This window comes from Elephantulus edwardii, unplaced genomic scaffold (assembly GCF_000299155.1).
Source record: "Elephantulus edwardii isolate Elephantulus edwardi_28Jun2011 unplaced genomic scaffold, EleEdw1.0 scaffold00266, whole genome shotgun sequence".
Lineage (NCBI taxonomy): Eukaryota > Metazoa > Chordata > Mammalia > Macroscelidea > Macroscelididae > Elephantulus > Elephantulus edwardii.
Genome location: NW_006400016.1, coordinates 49,065 through 56,812, shown reverse-complemented (window position 1 = coordinate 56,812; position 7,748 = coordinate 49,065).

Here is a 7,748-nt window from a genome sequence, read left to right as displayed (position 1 = left end):
TCAACTTGTATCTATAGTTGCTTTCTTAAACACATTTCCATATGGCACTGAAATGGATCTTATGCTTTAAAGAATACACATTTCATTGGTGGTGCAGTAACCACTGCACTCATCTTCTAAATAACAAGTTGGTGGGTTAAGTCCACCAGCTTCTCTGTGGGAGAATGATCTAGCAGTCTGATTCTATAAAGATTACAACCTTGTAAGCCCTGTGGGGCAGTTATCTTTCAAAATGGATTATATAGCAATCAGTCCATGTGTTTTATTGTTTTTAGGTAAATATCCACAGCCTTTAAAATTTTGTATGAGGCTTTTCATTGTCTGGTTTATTATCTATATTTCAACCCTGTTTTCATTTCTCTTTCTGGGCACTAGATACTTCCTAGGATTAAAAACTCAGATTCTGGTAAATCACAGCTCTGCAGTACTGTGGCACTGTATGACTGAGCAATTTGCTTGACTTTTAAACCTCAGAGGTGGTTTTTTATCTCAAATAAAAATAATAAGGATGCTGTGTTGTAGGAATGTAAGTATTAAATGAGATACTAGTATTTGTTGTAGAATGATGCGTATTAAATGAGAAGTTGACATTTATAAAGTACTGCATAAATGTGTCACATAATAATACTCAGCACATATTTAGTGCCTACAATGCACTGGTTTTAACTCAGTTTACTTCTCACAACTGCAATACGTTTTTTGGTAGACAAATAGAACATCCCTGGGAAGCAGTAGGTCAGAACTGGGGTAAAACAAAATATCTGAAAACATTACATAAAAGTCTTTGTACCTTAGTTGAGTATACAGGCAGTATCAAAATAACACTAACACCAGTTTTAGGAAACTTCTAAAGGAAATTAACTGAATATTAAGTGCTCTCAAGGTGGATCTGACTCCTAGTGACCCTTTGCACAACCAGCTGAAACACTGCCTGGTTCTGTGCCATCTTCACAGTCACTGCTCTGTTTGAGCCCATTGTTACAGTATCAGTCCATCTAAGTGAAAGTCTTCCTCTTTATTCTCTGGCCTTTTCTTCTACCAAGCATGATGTTCAGCTCCAGGGACTGGTTCACTCTGACATGTCCAAAGTATGTGAAAGTAAGTTTCCTCATCCTTACTTTTGAGGAGCCTTTTGCAGCCAGTACTTATTCCAAGATAGATTAGTTCATTCTTCTAATAGTCTGTAGGATATTCAATAGTATTTGCCAACATCATACTTCAAAGGCATCAATTAGTTTTCCCTATTCATTGTTCACCTTTTGCATGCATATGCAATAGAGGCATTAAATTGTGTGGATCCTAACAGTTATGAATAACATTGGTAAGAACAGGAATTCCAAGACACTTAATTATTCACGCAGAACCTGTACATGAACACTGACCAAAATGCATTGGTTTGAACAGAAAAATGGGCATTATATGGTGTAAAATCAGGAAAGTTATGTGATAGGGTTATACCCCTCATTTTATTAAATTTGCTGAGAAAACGATTCAAGACATTATATTATATGATAAAGAATAGACTGTATGCATCATTTAAAGTAAGGAAGATTAGGATTCACTAAGAAGAATGAAGAGTTTACATTTAGATTTGTTGTTGTTGTTGTTGTTAGGTACCATCAAGTTGACAACAACTCATAGTAGCCCTATGAACCCTATGAACAACAGACCTGAACCTTTCCCTATCCTGTGCCATAGTCATGATCTGAGTATATAACAATTAGTTCTAAAAACTCAACCAATACAGAAAGTACTGATTAAATAATCCTATAGTTAGTCAGGTGATTTCTCTTTAGGTAGAAAATGTCTAAAATTTTATCTGCTTGTTGTAAAACAATTAAAAAGGGGACTAAAGTAGGAAAACTATAGACATAAATAAAAACTTTGATTCATTCCATGAATATTGAGTGGCTGCTATTTGTAAAAGGTCCCCTGGTGGTGCAATGTTTAAGGGTTTAGCTAACTGAAAGGCCAGTGGATTGAATTCACCAGCCTATCTGTGGGAGACGAGATCTCGCAGTTTACTCCTGTGGAGATGACTGCCTAAGAAGCACCACGAAGTGGTTCTACTCTATCCTCTATACAAGGTTGCTATTGAGTCAGAACTAACTGATGACAACAATCACAACCTGCCACTGTCTTGAACATGAGGAAGAAATGAGAAGGCCAAGATCATATCCTAAAGGGGCTACATTGCAGAGACTGAGACTGTATTAATGTTTCATATTAATATCTAACTATAAAAAACCCCAACCCTAGAAACTGTAGAATAAAAATATAAATTGAGAATTAGGCTAAAGAAACTCAACATACAAAGTTCATATTTCTTACTAATTCATCTAGTCATTGCAATTCCAGCCAAAATTCCTCAGGGGGCATTTTTTCACCTTTCATTTCACAAGTTTGTGCTGAGATTAATGTATGAAATATAAATTCTTAAGGACAGCAAGAAAATTCCTGAATTTGACCTGTTTGTAAAAATCTTTTTTGTGATAAATAGGACACTTGACACGAGGGATGAATTTAGAATAACGGTCTTATGCATCACTAGTAGTAAGAGAAATGAAAAAAAAACGTTAAAAATGAACTCTTTAAAAAGCATCACAATGGCTATATATGGGAAAGGGTATATGAAATGAGTGATTAGCATAATACCATTAAAGAACAGGAAGATATGAAAAGGTGCACAAGAGTTGTAGACAACAATAGACCATCACATACATGAAACATCTCAATGGCAAGAATAAAAATGATACTAATTATTGAAAATATGTGGAACACTAGAAATGTTCACACAGCTTATTTGACTAGAGGTAGTTGTATTTAAAATAATTTGGTAATAGCTAGTAAAGAAGAGTGAATACTGTTTGACTCTCACAATTCCAAGCTTAAAATTACATCCCTGCTGAGTCGTGCATGCAGAGAACACTGAAGCACTGTGAAAACATTTGAAAATTATTTAAATAACCTCTAAATGGAATAGAAGTTAAAAAGTGAGTATTAAGAATGAACTAGAGATAACTGTATCAACATAGATCAATCTCAAAAACTATTTATAAAAGGGAAATTGAAAGTGGTTTTTGTATAATACAGTACTACTTGTTTATGTAAAGTGAAAACATACAAACCAATGCTATAGTTTTTTTTATAGCTAAGTACTACATAGAAATAGCATTCTCAATAATAATCAACACATTCGAGACAGCAGCAACCTCTGGAGAAGGAAAAATTAAACTGGTGAAAGGTTGCAAAGGGAGATACCTTTAATGTTTCATTCCTTTTAAAAATAAGCACATATGACCAGTTCTTGTGGACATACTGTTGGAGATGCATATTCTCTGTACCTTTCTTTCTGTATCTTTACACTTTGATAATAAAAATTAAAGAATATTTCAAAGATGTTGCTTTTGTTGATCATTTTCTTACTATAGCTCAGGCATGCTACCATTTTCTTAAAAAAAAAAAAAAGGATACAGCATAATACTCATTGCAGGGGAGTCAGAAGCAACTCCTATCCAACCCTGCAGCTGGGTTTCAGAGGCTGTAAATAGCATGGGAGGAGACTGCCCACAAAACGAATTTTCCATACATACACACATCCATATGGGATGTAGGGGGAGAGAAAAGGGAGAGAAGGAAATAGAAGATAAAGAGTTAGGGAGATTTCTTTTAAAGAAATGGCTCACATGCTCATAGAGGCTGACAATTCTGAGGCAGTGTCTCAGAATGGGTCTCTGACTGCCAGCTTCAGAAGCAGATGAAGCATCATTGGGTCATCACCAGGAAGCAGGAATGAAGACTGATGACTTTGGAAACTCAGATTCAGAGGCTGACATGGCAAGTATGTCAAGTATGGACATTATGAGATGTAAGACTGTACATATATCTTTCTTGCTTTTGCCAAAGTTCAATCATGTTTATTGCTGAGACTGCCTTTCATCATATCAGGTTGATAAAAATCTTTACATAACTACCTCTACTTTTGCCTCACTAATGTTGTCATTGCTAGGTGATGTTGAGTCAAGTACAATTTATGGTGACCTTATGAACAACCAGTATGAAACCTGTCCTAATTCTGTGCCATCCTCACAATCTCTGACACAATCAAGCCCATTGCTGCAGTCACTGTGTCAACCCACCTAGTTAAGGTTGAGGGTCTTCCTCTCCTTTACCATCTTATAGGATCATGGTTATGCACTCGTGTATTAACCAAGACAGCAGCTTTCAGATTGGGATGTGTGGGCTATCCAATTATTAACATGTTGGTAGCTGGTGTTTTTCATTTGGAGTTGTGCTACAGCCGCAAATAAAGCTTCTTCAATGACCGAAATCTTGACTTCATACATGCCGTTAAGCAGACTTGAGGCAGCTCCTCCTAGCAATGTTCTGAGTGTCTTACAACCTGGGGGGCTTCCATCACCCATCACTGCATCAGATTCATTTCACTACTTTTCAGATGATATTCAGTGGCCCATTATTTTTGATGTAGAAGGTCAATATTGCTTTCTAGTCTGTCTTAGTCTATACGATCTGGTGAAACTTGCCCACCATGAGGGATTCTACTGATACTTAAGGTACATGTGGCATAGCTTTCAGTATCACAAACCGCATAGTACAAGAAACTAACAAGACTCATATTGGGGGATAGAAATCTGTTTAAAATGTAAATGGATCCTCTTAGCTACTGTGATGAGAATGAACTGCAGGAATCAGGAAACTACTGCAGTAATCCAAGGGAAAAAATGTATACGTACCTGTATATTCATGCCATCCTTCTTAAATAAATGTAGTGTACATTCATATTTTTCCCAATTCACTTTTTTTCAACTCTTTCATCTCTAATGAATTTGAAAACCAACTTGACAAGCTGAATGAAAACTTTATGGTAATTGTAATTGTTGTTGTGTGTTGTTGAGTCACTTGCAACTCCTAGCGACCCTACGTACAACAGCCCTAAACTCTGCTCTGCCCTGTGCCAATTGCACTGTCTCCGATACACCCATCCCAGTCACTGAATCATTCTACCTCATAGAGGGTCTTCCCCTCCTGTACTGTCCCTCCACCCTACCAAGCATGATCTCCCTCTCCAAGGACTGGTCCCTCCTTACAACATGTCCAAAGTATGTTAGATGGAGCCTCAGAATCCTTGCCTCCAGGGAGCCACCTGGTTTAATCCTCTCCAGGATAAATCTATTTGTTTTCCTACCAGTCCATGGTACCCTCAATACTCTTCTCCAGCACCACAGCTCAAAGGCATCAATTCTCCTTCTATCCTCCTTAGTCATTGTCCAACTCTCTGATGCATAACAAGTGATCACAAAGACCATGGCCTGTATCAGATGCACCTTGGTCTCTAGAGAGACACCATTACTCTTCAGTACTATGGAGAGGTCCCTAACAGCAGACTTTCCCATTGCAATACGTCTTTTAATATCCTGGCTGCTGTTTCCAAGAGTGTTGACTGTGGAGCCAAGCAAACTGTAGCTGTGAACAATCCCAATCTCTTCACCCTCCATCCTGATGCTGCCAATTGGTCCAGTGGTGAGAATCTTTGTCTTCTTGACATTGAGCCTCAATCCATATTGGAGGCTGCAGTCTTTGACCCTCTTGCAGCAAGCGCTTCAGTTCCTCCTCCGTTTCAGCAAGCAGGGTTGTGTCATCTGCATAACGTAGATTGTTGATGAATCTTCCACTATAGTGGGAAAATTATCATTTTTACCATATTGACTTTTGTGGTCTCTAAGCATGTTGTTCAGTAACAATGACGACGACCAGGAGAGAGCTACGTTGGCCTAGTGGAAGGAAGCTGTGCTACCAAGGTGAAGGTGGGTGATTTTCATCTGTGGCCCTCGGCCAGGTTCAAATTGTCTTCCTGTCAAACATTCTTCTAGGTGGTATAGCACTGGTCTGTGCGTTGCTGTACAGAGGTAACTCGGGGTTGCTGTGATGCTGAAGACTGTGCCAGTGATGTGCCAGTCGTGGTAATGGGCACCCATGGTGGACAGTGTTGGCTGGAGCTTCCCGACTAAATCAAGCCTGGAAGCAGGAGTGGCATCCACTTCCAAAATGGCTTGCCTCTGGAAACTCTATGTACGAATAGTGCTCAGGCTGTTCGTTCATAGGGTTGCTATGAGTCGTCTACGACTCGACGACATTAAATAACAACAACAAGCATGTTGTTAGGGAGCTCTGGTGTCTGCACTGCAATCTCAAAAGAACGTGGTTCAAATCTACCACCTGTCCTGTAGAAGAAGGATGGGCAATCTCCTCTCATGAGATTTACTCTCTCTGAAAACTGGCTGGAGGATCAGCCAAGATTCAGTTTCTATTTGACAGCCCACAACATCAGCAGCAAGAAGCATCTTATTTAAGATTTAGGATTCCTTGTAGGAACTTAAATGAACTGATTATCTTTTCTCAATTTAATGCTTAACATTTTTGTTTTAGTTATTCCCTTATATTAGAGTTCTGTGTATAGTTGTCTTAAAAGATACATTTTTTTATTGATTATACTCAGTAAATGAGAGTACAATTGGTTTCCCCACAGTACTCTTGTATTTGTCAAACTTTATTCAGTTATATCAAGTGGGTTCATGTATATTTATTTCTTTTTCTTATCATGAAATACTGAGTTATATTGTTCCTCTTTTTGGTTTGGATTTTGTCATTTGGAGCGCTTTAAGTTGGTACCTGTGTTCCTTGACACATCATGTCATTATAAGGTTATGGGGTGGTATTTTTTTGGTGGTGTTGTGCTTAGTTTCCCTTCTCACTTAGGTGAATAGGTTACTTTGTTTTGTTTTTAGCACTTTACTTTTTACTTTGTAGTACTACCAAGTGCTCCAGTATCATATTGCATTGTCCTAGTCCCTGTCCTAGAATTAACTGTCCTTTGTCTTCCTCCACAATGGTTAAAAAAACCATAATCTCCAGAGTGAGTGAGCAGTGAAACTCAAGGATGCATCTCAGACTCCCACAGCTTCCATTCTTCCCCGTCCTCCTCACTTCATCCACCAACATAGCTGTCTTCCAGTCTTTTACTCCTGGTGCAGACTTGTATTCGGTGACTATTCCTCTTAGGTGCTTGTCCAGCAGGCTTCCTTAAGATTTTAACCTAAGAAGTTTCTTGTTTTTTGTTAGGTACCATTGATTTGGCACTGACTCCTACCAACCTTACATAAAGGAAGCCCTGCCCATCTTATGCCATCCTCTCAATCTCTGCTGTGCTTAAGCCAATTGTTGCAGAAACTAAGTCAACCCATCCTTGTTTTGAGGTTTCTTCTTTTTCACTATCTACTTTAACAATCATGATGTCATTCTCCAGGGAATGGCCTCTTCTAATAACATGCCTGAAGTATAGAAAACAAAGTTTCACTGTCTTTGCTTCTAAGAGATTTGGTTTTTCTTTTGGCAGTCTGGTATGTTCAATATTCTTCAATAACACCACAAATGAAAGACATCAGTATTTTATTCAAATCAAAAGGGCCGAACTCGCTCAGCATTTCTTAAGCTCAAGGAACTGAAGAACAAATTCAAACCTAGGCGAGCTCTGGTGGCCTAGTGGCAGGAAACTGCACTGCAATCCCAGGGGTGCGAGGTTCAAATCCACCAGATGCTCTGCTGAAGAAGGAGGAACAATCGCCTCCTGTACCAGTCAGATCCAATTTGACGGTACACACATAAAAAGAATAAAATTCAAACCTAGAGTTGCTGTAATCAAGGATGCTTTGGGAAGAATATTAAATGAT